The 15512-nt window shown below is 48.3% G+C and overlaps 1 long non-coding RNA gene and 3 other non-coding genes across 4 annotated transcripts; all 4 read right to left on the bottom strand.

Annotated features, from left to right (window-relative positions):
* Nucleotides 1-6805: 6805 nt before the first annotated feature.
* On the bottom strand, nt 6806-13539 carry LOC118582400. The gene is made up of 6 exons (XR_004944767.1): nt 13429-13539; nt 12894-13088; nt 11984-12170; nt 10636-10730; nt 8292-8368; nt 6806-7092 (listed from the first exon to the last, which is right to left on the bottom strand). It is a non-coding gene; the product is annotated as an uncharacterized LOC118582400 (long non-coding RNA).
* On the bottom strand, nt 7551-7682 carry LOC118583273. The gene has a single exon (XR_004944859.1). It is a non-coding gene; the product is annotated as a small nucleolar RNA SNORA71 (small nucleolar RNA).
* Nucleotides 9529-9659, bottom strand: LOC118583277. The gene has a single exon (XR_004944863.1). It is a non-coding gene; the product is annotated as a small nucleolar RNA SNORA71 (small nucleolar RNA).
* On the bottom strand, nt 11179-11310 carry LOC118583274. Its single transcript, XR_004944860.1, has one exon. It is a non-coding gene; the product is annotated as a small nucleolar RNA SNORA71 (small nucleolar RNA).
* Nucleotides 13540-15512: the final 1973 nt, after the last annotated feature.

Genomic DNA, 15512 nt, shown 5'->3' with positions numbered 1-15512 from the left:
TGAAATTAGGCAAGATGACAAGCTAATTTTCCTCTCAAATATGAAAAATAAACAGTGTTCTAATGCCACTCTGGATCCTGTCACAGTCAAGTGGTAACAGCTTCCCTTTCATGGAGCCCTTAGTAGGTGCCAGGCAGCAGTTAATTGCCTTTTCAGGTCTGTGTCCTTGAATCCTCAGCAGACCATGAAGGCTGACATTGCCTTTCATTTGCAGGTGAGAAAACCTTTAGTCCAGGGGGGAGATGCCCAGGGTCACCTTGCTGATGAGGGATGGGGCTGGGATGGGCTCTTCGAATCCAGAGGAATAAAAAGTAAAAGAGGTAGGAGCATAGAAGGTCCACACCGCCAGGTGACAGGGATCTCAGTGCTGAAAGGGTGGGGTCCTTGCCCATGGCTCTCTGTGGATCTGCAGTCTCCTCACAGCACTGCTCAGGCTGTCGCAATTTATGGCAGCTCAGCTCTCTGTCTCCATAAGGCCTTCCCCTACATCCTCTTCTGGGACAGGCCATCTTGTCCTCTCTGCTCTACAGTTCACAGCACAACCCCTGTCCTCTCACAGGAACCATCCTGCTTTCTGTCTCTTGCTATAATTCTTTTAGCAAAAGCAGAAGAGCAACTCCATAGCAGGCCCCAGCCCTGGACCCGAAAGCTTAGATTCCAAACCTGGAGTCTTCTGCTGGCAGCTGTGTGACTGTGAGTGCACCTCAGAAACAAATCACTATTACAACTCAGTTCGTTACACAGAGCTGGGGAGCAGTCACTGCACGCTCTGGCAAGCAGCAGTAACTCAAGTCTTAGCTACTATTCTCGTGTCCTCTAAAGATGTCTATTTTACATCTTTTTCCAGATAAACTGGTTATGAGCATATGTCCAAGTTACATTTCTAGCTTGTCACAGAACCAAGTCGACAGCTTACTTTTGGGAAGGAGGGTTCTCGGGGGAAAAAAGCATGGTTGAATAACCCTTATTAAACCGAATACAAGACAAAGGGCTTCTGAAATCACTGGGTGTTTGAGTAGTTGATTTCCCTAAAGAGGTTCTAATCCTGTTAAAGTTTATCAGAAAATTGCTTAAGCACTCACCAGGAATAGTAAATGGCCTTTTACAGGAGGCTGTGAGTTGTGTCAGAAGAGAGAATTCCATCCCAGACCCAAATGGGGTTTCTCTTTTCTTAATCACCATGAGCACAGCTGACGTTTTTCCAGCCTTCATTCTGGCCTGGGCTATAACTGTGTGACTGGCCCAGCTTGAACCATGTCACGATGTGTTTGTTATCACCTCCCCCACATCCCACTTCCACTTAGAATGCTCAGTATAGGGTGAGGCTCTTTGGGGTGGCTACAAAGTGCTGTGGGATAGGCAAGTGGAAGAAGCACACCTCGTATCGTGACAAAAATAAATGGGTGGTCAGTCGTGTGCTGTTTGGGTAGATGGAACCTGGTTAGGGTGTCTGCCCATAGGATGAGGTACTTGTCAATTTGAAGACAAAACACAGAGGCTGGCAGAGGGCCAAAGGCTTGTTACCAAGCATGGATTCTTTTCCTCTGACAAGACAGTGTTTCCTGAGAGATTTGTGGACATCTTGCCATGGTACAAACAGATGGAGTAGGCAGCTGGATGAGTGGGTTGCGAAGGCTACTCCAGGGTAGGCAAAGAGCCATCTCCTGGCTAGCATGGAATGAGATCAAAGTGTGGTCCCTGAGCGGCCATAAGAACTTATTGGAAATGAACTCTTGGGGCCAGAAATACAGCTAGGCAGGTAAGAACACTTGCTGCTCTTCCAGAGGACCCAGGTTTGGATCCCAGCACCCACATCAGGTGCTCACAACCACCTGTAACTCCATCTCCAGGGGATTTAACACTGTCCTCTAGCCTCTGCAGGCATATGCACTAATGTGCACCCAGACACACCATACACATAATCAAAAATAAAATAAATCCTTGGAAGGAACAACTCTCGTCCACACCCAACACCTCCAGAGTCAGAAGTGGCTGGAGCGCCATGATCTTGCTTGAACAGACCTTCCTGGGTGTGATGCAAACTCAAGTTCACACCCAGTGGCTTAAACTGTAATACCCGCCCTTTTTCTTCCATTTCCTGCCGTGTTCTTGGCCTCCTGTCTTCTCACACCTTTGTTCCCCCACAAAACAGCAATACCTTTTCAGAGACCCCTGAGACTCAGTCTAACTGCTCCAAGTATGTGAGAAGCTTCTGCCTGCCAGAGACCTTGATCTGTTTCCTCTGCCTGGCACACTCTTCCTCTAGACAGCTAAGTAGACAGAGCCATGTTTACCACAAGAGTCTTGAATATCACTGACCAGCCGTGGCTTGCCTTCTTGCCTGATGTGAAGAAGTGTGCCCCTCCTGCCCGTCTTCCTCTCCGTGTGTCGACTCTTCCTTGCTCTTACAACTGTGTGATGTTACTGATCACCTACCTTCCTTCTTCCACCAAGACAGAAGACTGCTGGTCTCTGGCCCATCTTGTTTTCTTCCTGCTGAACCCCTGTGAGCTGCTCTGTCTCTTTGAACAGGAAGACATCTTGACACTATATCAGGACTCCACATGCAAAGTGGAAGCAGCAGAGGTAGGAACCAGCGAGAGCAGGTCCTTACTGCCCGGAACCCTGAGGAGGCTCGGAACGAAATGCACTGGAAAAGCATAGTTTGAGAAGAGCTACCACATGGGCTACCTGAGGAAACCGTGACTTCTAGAGGCTGGAGAACTAGGAAAGCCCCTGCCTGACACAGATTCTTTTGATAAATCTTTGTCAAGTGCCAACCATTCACCATGGCCAGTGCCAGATCCTAAGCAGAAGGCAGATCTGGTACTATGGCCTCTTTTAGCCAGCTCTCCTGCAGACCCTTGGCTCCTCAGCTCCTGCTGACAATGTTGCAGGTCCCCTCTTGCTCTGGACCAAAGTGTCACTACCTTCCCAATTCATATGTTCAACCCTAACCTCCAATGGGGCTGTGTCTGGGGATAGGAGGGTTAGGGAGGTAAGGAAGGTTCTATGAGGCCAACTGGTAGGATAGGTGTCCTTACTACAAAGGCTCCAGGGAGGCCATTTTCTCTCCCCATCGTGTGAGGATATAGCAAGGAAGTGACCTTTTGCATGGCATGTAGAAAACACCCACAAACACTGACCCAGCTGGCACCTTAACCCTGGACTTGATGGCTCCAAAACTGTGAGAGAATACTCCACCAACCTAAGTCACCCAGCCTGTGGCATTTGCTATTGCATCTCTAGCTGACTGATACACCGACCTCTGCCGCACCAGTGTCCTGTTGTCCTGGCTATCCTTCAGGTTGAGGTGGACAGTGTAAGAGGCGGCTTCTTACAAATGTTAAGTGACAAGCAGAGTCTGTGATTTCCTTCCCCAGAGTTCCAGCCACAGACCTGCATCCTCCAAGCCAGAGTCCAGACAAGGGAAATGGAGCCTTCATGCTCTCTGCTCTCCTGCTGGGAAACTCTGCTTAGCTTCCTGACATAGTTCTGTTCTCCTCCTTCCTCAGTCCTTCAAGGTCAGGAAAGTGATAGGCTTCTTATGGCTCATAATTATATCCACATTCTTCCAGGTCCCAGCTAAGCCTTCATAGTGGACAAAAGCTTCTCCCCCACATATCTGGAAGATTCCATGGGACAGGTCATCCAGGTCTGTTCCTCAGTATTAAGGAGCAGTGAACAGGCCTAAAGAAGCCTGTCTTGCTATTTCCTGTTGCATGTCCTGATTGAAAGTCAAAATGGACATTATGGTTTCCTTTGGCATTCAGATCTCCTTCTGAACCCCCCCCCCAAAAAAAAAAAGCCTAAGACATATTATAATAAAGATTACATACTAGGAAAAGCAAAATAGAAAAGCACACTAAAACTACATGCAATTGTATAATACATGTGTATATATTATATACTTGTATATAATACCTCATTTTATAGATCTATATACGTAAGCAGATATATACCCATTTTCAGCATACATATGGTATTGTTTTACATACTTCTCTGACTCTGGCTTCATTTGTCTAACACTACGCCCCATCCTTCTATGTTTGTACCAAGGACTCCTGTCTTGTCTCCACCTCTATAACCAAAGTCACGATGCCTCTCACAACTGCCGAAAGCTATTCTCTAGTTACCCTGCTCTGGCTCTTGCCCTGCCATTGTCTGTTCTTCAAACAGAAATGAAGACCTTTGAAAAACAATCTGCTGATGGTAAGATGTCTGCTTCCACTGGGCACTGCTGCTCCTGGAACACAAGGATTGACAAAGTATTATTCTTTCATAATTAATTCAGAAACCTTTCCTATGTATGTTTTTAACTTTTTACTGTTTAAGAGCTAAAAATATCCATTCTAAAGTGTTATCTTTCCTTTGCATAGTAAGTAAGTCCAGCAGGGGAATGGGTAGAAGTAAAATTACCAAAATACATTCAGCTGTAAGATCTAATTTATCTATTCAGGCATTCTGTATTTTCTGTTCTTTTTGTCAACTGTCAGGAATGGATCCAGTTGAGACTGCAGTACCTTATACTAATGTTGAAATCATACACTTATGAGTAATTAATGATGGCTGCAAAGCCCCTTCAGGAAAACCACCACTGTTTTCCACAAGGATTCTTCAAGGTCAAAGTACTTCTAAAAAACAGCTGTTCATTCTAGTATCTACCCCATACACAGCGACTCTCCTAAATACCTACAACACAACATAAACATTACAGTGCTGGTTACATTATATTTTTTAAGTGAATGATTATAATGAATACAGGTAAAAACATGTTTTCCATCTCCCTTACATGATTAAACATTTTACATATTACAGATGAAAAACAAATATCCCCCAGAACCCACACAGTTAAACATTTATCTTTTAGACTCCTCCTAGTTCAGGAGCCTCTCAGCCATAACCACTTACATACACAACAGTTTTTATAACTGCCGGAAAAACAGGTGTCTAGTTTCACTCTCCATATTGTGGGTTCTATCCAATTATCTTAACTAACCATCCAATTCTGTTTTCTAGTTACACAAAGTCAATTATTGAAAGTTTGTTTTAGCTATGATGCATACTGAAACCTGTGAACACATTTCCCACTCTCAAAAAGAACTTGAGCTAACTCCTGGGACTCAGTTGCTCTCCTTAATCATTACCCTAAACCACACTCTACGAGGCTCCTCAGGAGGAACTCGAGTCCTAGTTTTGTGGCACTTCCTGGTACTATTTCCTACCCTCTACAGCCCCTGCTTTATCGGGGGAGGGGCAACACTATATCCTACCTTTACCTATGTCAATTTCCCACTAAACTAACCTCTATCACAATCCCTTACTCTATTTATTAAAAACTCTTAATCATGAAAATCCTATCCGAACTAACACTATTCTTGTATAAAATCATTGCTTCAGTTAAACAGTACAACTCAAGAGGAAATCATCTTCATAATAATCCATAGATATTAATGCCCAGTAGAACGGATAGTTCCATGAGATAATCACACTACATTAAAGGCAGTGGGGATTCTCCCACACCCATTTGCACTATGCCAGATACCAGAGAAAAATGGCAGTGGCAAAACATACAGAGGCATAGCTGTAGCAAGAGACAATCTGGAGCCGAAGCCCTTGGGGGCCTTGTCTATCCGAGATTCACCCATCAGTGTCCTGCATTCTGGTGGGCAGAACCTCTGAAGTCAATTGCCACATGCTGCTCCTCTGACATGCCCACCCGCACCCACACAGACTGAATAACTCAAAATTACTCTCTAAAATAAAAATACTCTTTTGTGTTCCCACAACCCCTGGAGCATCTTAACTGTCCACACCTACAGACTACTAAAAGGCTGAAACTTCTAAACCCTCTTCACGGTGAGCCTGGATAGATGCCTCATTAGGTAAGCATGAGTACTGCTCTTGCAGAGGACCCAAGTTCAGTTCCTAGCATTCACGACACAGACTACCTCTAACTCCAGTATAGGACATCATATGCCCTCTTCTAGTCTCTGTGAGCAACTGCATTCACAGGCAGAGCTCCATCCATAGACATAACTTAAAAGCTAAAATTAATACTTAGAAATTGTCATCAAATAAGAAAAAATGTGTAGTTTTTTAAATTTATTAGTTGTTTACATGTTTGTTCTGGGAATCAAGCTCAGCAAGCACATTCACCCAGTAAGCCATCCCATGGGTCCCTAACTTCTTAAACAGTAAAGATCTAGTCACAACCTATCAGCAAATACACCCTTCCATTTTTTGGCCCTGTTGGTACCCAATGGTTACTCAAAAGGGCTTCTTCTCTTCCACCCCACCTGGCATCTCACCCAGTGGGAGCACTTTGGTGCCTCAAGGGCCTCCAAGCAAGTCCCTGAGCATACCCCAATCCCCATGGCAACTACTCCCACCTTTCCACAGTAATTGACGTCAGGTTGCCATGCATTTCACATCTCAGTCCATTTGCCCATTCACCGCCCTAATTTTAGCAATGAGGTCTCACTTCCTAGGAGGCCTCTCAACTGGTCTTAGAACTCTGGGACACCCCAGCCTTCTTTACTGACACAGGACCAACCTCATACCATAAAGCACCCTGACACAGGCACCTTCCCAAAGCCCTGACCTTGACTGTTCAGCAGCCTCTCAACTCTCTCAAGTCCTAAATGTACAAAGGCTACCAGCCCTACCTATCCACTTCCAACACCCTTCATGAGCGCATTAGGAACAGGAAAGGGACAAGGAGAGACAGGGGCTGCCCTTCAGCCCTCCTTTTCCACACCCAGCGCTGTGAGCTCATGGGTCGACGCGAATTTAAAAGGCAGGCTGAATTCATCAGGTTTATTTATTGCAGTTAGGGAGGTAGCAGGAAAGCTGGCAACAAGTTCAACAGAAAAGCTCGTCACTAGTCCTTCCAGGCACTAGCAGATGGACATGGGGACAGGACAGTCCTCTGAGGTGTTGGTTTTAAGACCTTGTATGCTGGAGTCTCCCATGCCTGAGCCAATTACTGAACTAATAAAAAGATGTTTCATGATGCTCTGAATATGCAGTCTCTAGTCCACTTCGAGTGGTAGTCTTGCTGTCTACTCCCTGGCCCTCTGGTGTCCACATCTAGAGAATTAAAAACAAAATCAAAAAGAAAGAAATGAGAACAATGCTTTGGATCACTACCTGCGCAACCACTGAGCCTCTCACTGTTAGCTAATTGGAGGCTGAAAGCAGGGCAGAGTGAAGACAGGCTCAGAGGGGACCAGAGTCCCTGCTGCCCAAGTTTACCCATTTCCTGACAGTGAACAGTGCAGGCATGTATGCCAGCCTTCTACCACACAGGCTTCTGGAGGCCTCTCTTCTGCAGCCACAGAAGGCAAAGAAACTGTTCCATAAGAGGATGTGACTGTGGCTCATGGAATACTTGCAAAACTGAGCCAGAATAAAACCCCTCACGGTAGAGTCCTGCTTTCTACCTCTCTCTTCCATAAGCCTCTGGACACTGCCCTACACTGGCAGAGAGCACTCAGTGAGCCTGGTGGCAGCAGCCAGGGGAACAAGAGGCTGCAAGAAGGAAGATTTGTTCGAAAGCACCAGGGTTTGGCAAGGACAGGTGTGGATCCTCCAAACACGGGGAAAGGCTTTCGGCATCCTCTCCCTGCAGTATCAATGACCAGGGCACAGGCAGCCCACGATCACTTTCGAATACAGGGGCAGAAGGGAAGCCACGCTGGGCAGTTTAGGGAAGGACCACGCTGGGATAAGTAAGTGGCCAGCAAACAGTGACCATATTTACAGCCCCTAATTGAAGTAGCTTCCCAATTCCCCAAGCTTCTCAAATGCAGCACTGCTAGGAACCCCCAGAGAGCCTGCTAAATAGCACTGACTCCAGGCATGACCCCTACATGTCCAAGGTGAAGGGCAGTGCTTGCTTCAGAAACCACAATTTGAGAACCATTACTGCGACCAGATAGCATGAGGGAAAAGACAAACTTGGGGGCACCTCTGAAGACTCACTAGGTCAGGAAGTCTGGGACAGCACTGCTTCCTAACAGGTACCCCACCAAAGTTCAGAGAAAGCTGTCTGCACCCCCAATGAACTGAGGGGCACACGACTTCCCAGGGGCTCCTGTGACTCCAGAGTGGCTCTGTAAGCACCCACTTCACACTACAAAGATGTACAGAAAAAGTGAGGTGACAGGGAGGCATGTCTCTGCTGGCCTGGGCAGGGGAGCAGCAACGGGGAGCAGCCTCTGCTTTTCCTCACGGCTGAGAATTTCCTGGACCACTGTGCTCTCTAGTGAAGCATCTGGAATTCATACCTGGCAAGGACTCTGTTCCAGCTGCTTCTTGAAACACGAGGACTACTAGAAGACACAGCAAAGATCAGCTGATAATCCTACAGAGACAAGCCATAATCAGTACCCCATAGTCCACCAAGATGTTCAACAGGAACCAGGATACAACTAGTAGTTGGGGGGGGGGGCACTACAAGGTGGCTGCAACAACTTCTTCCTGGAACATTTCTCCCTGCTGGGTACTCAACTCAAGGCCTCACAGTCAACACACCAGTGCTTTACCTCTGAGACACATCCCCAGCCTCCTACTTTCATACTTGACCTGCTGACTGTACCCATTCTCCACAGGTGAAAGCTGAGTCTTGGCTCAGGGCTATGGGTTTATTTCTTCCCCTATACTGAATACATTGTAACTTCTGATTTAAAAAAAAAATGGTTTTCCGCTTTTAGTTCTGGTAAGCAGCAGTTTGGATGTGTGGCAGTCTGAATGAGAATGACCCCATAGCTCATATAGTTGAATAAACATTCCTAGTTGGTAGAACTCTTTAGGAAAGATTAAGGAGGTGTGGTGACGAGGGAGGCTTTGAGGTTTCAAAAGCCCTTGCCATTCCCAGTCAGCTCTCTGCCTGGTGGTTGTGTCTCAAGCAGCTCTTAGCTACTGCTCCAGCATGGCCACGCCTGCCTGCCCGTCATGGACTCACCCTTTCAAACTCTTAATTCCCCAATAAATTCTTCAAGGGCACTAGGCACATACATGGGATAAATACATGTGCATTCACACGTACACATAAATGAAAAGACTGTAAATTGTGTCTTGGTCTGCAAACCATGAATTTTAAAGAAAGTTCCAAAGGGCTAGACAATTGGCAGAAGAAAAAATGGCTAAGAGCCGTGGCTCACAAGTGATGCCAACACACACTGCAGGCCACACAAACGCCAAGGGAGTGAGCTGCACACTCTGTACCAGGAAGCTCCCCTTCTCAACACACACCTAAGGACTCCTATTACATGTCCTATCCCACGCCTGCCACACACATACCTCTGCTCACTCAGCCTGTGTCCTCCCACTATCTCCCCCTCTGCCCCTGTGTGAGAACTTTAGGAACCTGTCTAGGCACAATGCCTTCAGACGTGGCTTTTGGAAATCTGTACTGGCCTATCGCCTCACAAGTTTCTAGGAACGGGACATCAAGCTTCAAAGACCCAGCATTGACTTGTTCATAGCTTCTAGAAAGCAATACACTGCTACACGGTTGCAGAGTGTAGGAAAGCTCCAGGCCTTTGAGGGGTCAGGATAGACTCCCCAAACCCAGGAACACATCTTTCAGCATCCTTTCCCTGCACTACCAATGACCAGAGCACAGGCAGCTGAGATCACTTTCGGATGCAGGGGCAGAAAGACAAACGGAGACCTAGGGAAGACACAAGACTTATGCCAGGGCCAGATGCAAGCCACAGTGAACACATGGGTCCTGTGCTAACATCAACCGCTCAGAACCGCATCCATCTGCCCAGGAGAACAAGGGATACTCAATGGACAAAACTACCAGAACCTGTTGGAGCTGAAATCAGCTCTATAAAGTCATGTCCATAAAAATCTTGTGATGGCTTTGGTTTCCCAAGCCAGCAAATGGAGGCTCAAAAGACCGCCTCTGGTAGGGTCTGGGGACTAGCTAGTTATCCGCGGGTCACCGGCTGGGGGCTCAAGGGAGACAGTATGTCTAGGCTGAGCCCCTGCTTTCTGCCAGTGAGGTTGGACTACTAGTCACACTGGACAGTCGGTGCTTATGTGACCAGCACCAGAAAAAAAAAAATCACAGCCACCGAGACACACGCGTGGACGGGGAGAAATGGGTTCTGCTCTCTGACGCTGAGGGAGGGTGCCTCAGGAAGCCAGTGCAGATGCCTCCACACTACCCTTAGCCCTTCCTTTCCCTTATTGGCCGGCTAAGTACTTTCCCGCACTGCTGACAAGTCACTGCTACCCAGTGCAATGACAAAGAGAAAGGTCAGAGGGGAATGGTGGACTACACAAGCATCTTCAACGCTCCTCTTCCCTTACAACTCACTAACAATGGAGAGGCTCTAAGCTCTCTCCTAGCAGGGCTCTGGAGGTGCCAGGTATGATCCAGGTTTTGGAAGGATCCACACATCACACCCCTTCTTATCCTCATCTCCCCTACACAGCCACCAAAGCAGCAGAGAAAACCACACAACTCCAGGGGGTCAAAGGCTAAAGCTCCAGGCTGGACAGAGCCAGCTTTGGATTCTCAAGCACTGACACCGGAACAGGCCTTTCTGAACAGTGCTAAGTATCTGCCTGACTTGCTACGATCACCTGAGCAGCCACAATGGACTCACATCTTACCTGGGGGAGAGACTGGAGCTTTGGAGACAAGCCTGATGCTCTGCTGTGTGGGCTGCTCAAGAGCACACCAGGGCCACGGCACTCTGGGCACAGACCTGGCAGGAAGGGTAACACAGACACGTCATTATTCGGTGGTGTCCACTTCTCATTCTCATCTGTTTCCATGGGGTGGAGAGAAAAACCCTTCCTGAGTGGCTACCCAAGGCAGTGATCTAAAGTGATCCTCAAGGAGGGAGAAGAGCAGACCTGCTTCCTCCTGAGCTGTCTGTGCAGAACTGCTTACTCAGTTTACAGGCAACAATGCCTTACAATGAGTGTCTGCCCTTTGTCTTCACGTGTTCCAGTCAACCTTGACTCTTGACTGACAGAACACAGCAACACGCATCCTAGGGGTCGGGCAAGGTGACACTTTCTACAAGGTCTCAAGTGTCCTAGGAGGTGACAATGGGTGTGGAGGCTGAGAAAGCTTCTGAAGGAAGAGAGCACTGTCTGAGCTCCACGCCCTGCCGATGCAGAAGTGCCAGGATGACAGGCAGGAAGTGGTGTGGGAAAGCACCAGGGTTTGGCAAGGACAGGTGTGGATCCTCCAAACACGGGGAAAGGCTTTCAGCATCCTCTCCCTGCAGTATCAATGACCAGGACACAGGCAGCCCATGATCACTTTCGAATACAGGGGCACAGAGAGCAGTGGACAAGTTGAGAGGGAAGGCCATGGCCACCAAGCTGGGAAACAGCTGCACTGGAAACAGATGGGCAGACAGATTTGCCCTAGGGAAGGAAGAAGTCGCCTTTGACTGGGCAGTCAGTACGGCTCCTTAAGCGAGTTCAGGAGACTGGCTGGGATCTGCAGCAGCCCCACACTTCCTATCATTTTTTTTTCAAGACAGGGTTTCTCTGTGTAGCTTTAGAGCCTTGTCTTGGAACTTGCTCTGTAGACCAGGCTGGCCTGGAACTCACAGAGATCCACCTGCCTCTGCCTCCCGAGTGCTGGAATTAAAGGTGTGCACCACCACCGTCTGGCTTCCTATCACTTCTTATATAAACAATCTGCCCAGCCAGGAGAGCTGAAGGTAACAGAACTCTCATGTAATACAGACAGGGACCAGTAGCCCCCATTTTTGGGCGAGGAAACCAAGGACCAGAGACAGTCCAGAAGCCAACAGAGAGCAGTAACTGAGATATGGGTTGTGGATGACCACCCCCCCATCCTTCCTGCTGTCACCCACCAAGTAAAGTGGGGACAGGGGGACCGAGGACACAGATCCTAAGTGGGTTCAGCAAGAAGCAGGCTTACTTCAAAGCCCCCAAGGAGGGGAAATGTGGATGTGATGAACTCAGCCTATCTCACCTTCACACACTGCCAAATGCACATATCCTTGTGGGACAGAGGTCCGGATGCCAGGGGACAATCATCACTCAGGAGCACCACGGTCCATCAGTCTGGCAGGACGGAGGCACGTCTTATGGCCATTGTGCACCCAAGCTGTTATTTCTGCGAACAAGCCCAGTGAGCCACCTGAATAGCACCCAGTTACCTGGGAAGCACAGAGAATACCAGCACAGAAGCTGCCAGTCAGCAAGCCACGAGGCATGGACTCCCCTCCCCATCTCCTTTGAAACCTATAAGAGACTCCCAGTATTCAATATGGACCTGAACTGTCTCCAGAGTTTTGACATTCTGTTGTCTGTCTGTGGCTTAATAACTGAATAAAAAATAAAAATTTAAAAAGGGAAAGTAAAGGACATGACTGCCCCTAGATATGGTGGAGGAGAGTTTATTATAGCTATGTGGGAGAGCATAGTTAGAGGCAGGGAGATCTGGGAGAGTCCAGAGTGGACACGACCAGACTGAGCTGGGCCATGTGGGAGGGGGGAGGGGAAGGGAGAGGAGAGGAAACCAGGTCAGCAGCTAGGAGGCCAAAGCTCCAAAAAGGGCAGGTAACCAAAATGTCTGGATTACACAAGGAAGAGCCTCTGGGGAAAGGGCGGTCCAGCCCCTGGACTGGAGAGTTCAGGATAGAGGGTAGGGTATGCCAGCCACACCCTGTAACAGTTAGGGACTGAGGAATGCTGGGAAAAACCTGGAGGCCAGGTCTGCTTAGATGTGTTAATTAAGCACCTCAGCTCTTTGTCCCAGGTTTGAAACTTAACGTCGACCATCTGGTCTTTGGCCCCCACCAGGCTTCTCTCTGCACCGTGGTTTTGCCAGGCCTTTCCCAAGAGCCATCTGAACTCCACACCACTCTGCTGGTGCCCACCTGAAGGAAATTTAGAGGCATCTGTGCTTCACGTTGCTCCAGAGTTGCAGCACTTACGCAGGCATCCTCTCCCTGGACATGGGACGCCCACCATGGAGTTGAAGAGAGTAGGGGGGCCGAGCTGCTGCAGAAGGTGTAATCTGTTGACCCAAGATGCTTCCATTGGTCTCCAGGAGGGCTGCACAGCCTACAGGCCTGGCAGGAAAGCACAAGGCAAGAGTTGCAGCGCAAGGCAGGGCACGGGGATCCAGACGCCGCGCCCTGGGTCCTGGCAGGGTCCACAACTAAAACCCTGGTCCGCAGGTTCGCCTTGGAAGGATTCTAAAGGCATGGGACACAGGTCGTAAACAACGACTGACATTTGGCGGCGACAGACATGGCTCTGGTGCTTCAGACACCACAACTCAAAGGTGGAGGGCTGGAACACGAGGGCTCGGCGCCCTCCTCCTCCAGATCCAGGTCCACTGTCCACTGACTGCTCGCCAGCCTCAGTTTCCCCGGTGGAGGCGCTGCCCACGCACCCCGCTGCACTTACCGGGCGCCCTGCACTGAGCAGAGAAGCAGACAGACCGAGAGCATGCAAGATACCCATAGATTTCGGTGGATGGCTCTAGCCAGACAAGAACCACATACACGCGACAGGAACTTCCCCTCTTCACGATGGGCGCCGGCGGAAGTACAGATACTGAAGCGTGCTGCAGCCTAGAGCGGCAATTCCGACCGGCGGGAACTCCAGCGCCCCTTAGAGGAGAGGAGGCTAACAACTGCTTGGACGCAATTTTTAATAGTGGCGGGGGTTTAGAAGGAAACCTTCCCTTATTTCCTTTTTTCCCCCCTGTTTGTTCTGAAGCAGATCTAACCTATTCACTACTGATTCCATAGCACCTGGATCAGTAGTGCCACAAAAAAATAAATGATGAGTTACAGTCACGTTTCTTCAAATCCACCACTCGAAGATGTCAGTAATGGTTTGAGTCTAGAATATGAAAGTGAGAAGATGAGCCCAGAGAAGTGGACAAAGAATGAACGCTTTGCTAAATGTCTTCCTAAAAATCTCAAGGTTTGGCAGATGGAGCGATTCCCTTAGCCAGAAGAGACCTGATCTAAGTGACGGAGATGACAGACAGATGTCTGGGAAGGGGCTCACATCTCCCAAGTCCTCACACTCGCAAACACTGGATCCTGGGTCAGATGTGGCTCTTGGCCTTACAGCAGCCCTGTCAAGAAGAAACTCCACTGGAAGATTCCAGAGGCTCACTAGATCAGGAGAAAAGGAACATCCATACTTGTCCTGTGAAACCTTGAGGGAAATGGGGGTCCTAGAGGGTGGATGGATACCATATTCCACACTTAGGAGATACTCATGGGGTTCTGAGATTGAACATTTAGGGTCTCTGTGACAGGAGGGAACTGTGGGATGTTGATGCTGGGATACACTGAGGGAAGCACTCCTACAGAAACACATTGCCCCCCCCCCCAAAAAAATGCTGTGTTAAGGAATAAGCCACCATGCCCAGCCCTAATTTTATGTTTTTTAAGAGTCATTCTTAAAAAACAAAAGATAGTCTGAGCTGGAGATATAGCTCAGTGGCTAAAAGCGCTTGCAGAGGATCTGGGTTCAATTCAGTCTTCACATGAGGCACGTAGGTCGGTGTCTCTAATGCCAATTCCAGGGGATCTGATGTCCTCTTCTGGCCACTGTGAACACTGCATGTATGTGGTACACATGGTACATTCAGGCAAAACACTCATGCACATAAAATTGTTTAATCATTTTTTAAAGGCAAAAAAAAAATAGAATTAATTCTCATGATGTATCATGTGAACTCAATACTGTAACCAAAATATCATGCCAACATTGTAATGGTTACTATTTCCAACTTGACAGGATGCAGATCACCTAGAAGACAAATCCCTAGGCACACCTGTGAGAGACACGTAGGTCAGGCTAGCCACTGGGCATGTCTGTAAAAGAATTATCTAGATAACATTAAATGGGATGAGAAAAGCCACCTTCACTGGGCCGTGAATGGTGTGGGCAGCACCGTTCCGTGGTCTGGGGTCCGGAACTGGACAATCAGGAGAGCGCAAACTGAACAGCAGCAATCACTGTCCTCTGTATCCCGGCTCTGAGTTCAGCGTGACCAGCCACCTCAAGCTCCTGCCACCATGACCTCCCTCCCATGATGGGCTGTACACTCAGCCTGTGAGCCAGAGCAACCCCCTCCCCGCTTCACCGGCTTTTGTCAGGGTGTTTTACAGAGCAACGAGAAAAGCAACTGATACAGCATGGCAGCATATCGTTTTGTTTTGTTCCTGACCAGTACTAAAGGCTTCATTCCCGCTAGGTGACTGCTGTATCGCTAAGCCCCACCCCCACCCTCTTTTAAAATTTTCGTTTTGAGACAGATCTCACTAAATGAACCAGGCTGCCCTTCAACTCACTCTGTAACACAGAGAAGTTCAACCAGGAAGGTTGTGAATTTGCAATCCTCCTGCCTCAGCCTCCTGATTAGCTGGGATGATAGGCCTGCATCACCAAGTCCACCTATTTTTAACTTTTACATTTGTTTATGCATTTAGTGGGCAGGTGTATGTGCATGGGTGTGAGTGTGTGTA

Source organism: Onychomys torridus, chromosome 4 (genome assembly GCF_903995425.1).
Source record: "Onychomys torridus chromosome 4, mOncTor1.1, whole genome shotgun sequence".
NCBI lineage: Eukaryota > Metazoa > Chordata > Mammalia > Rodentia > Cricetidae > Onychomys > Onychomys torridus.
This window is presented reverse-complemented; position numbering and strand designations above follow the sequence as displayed.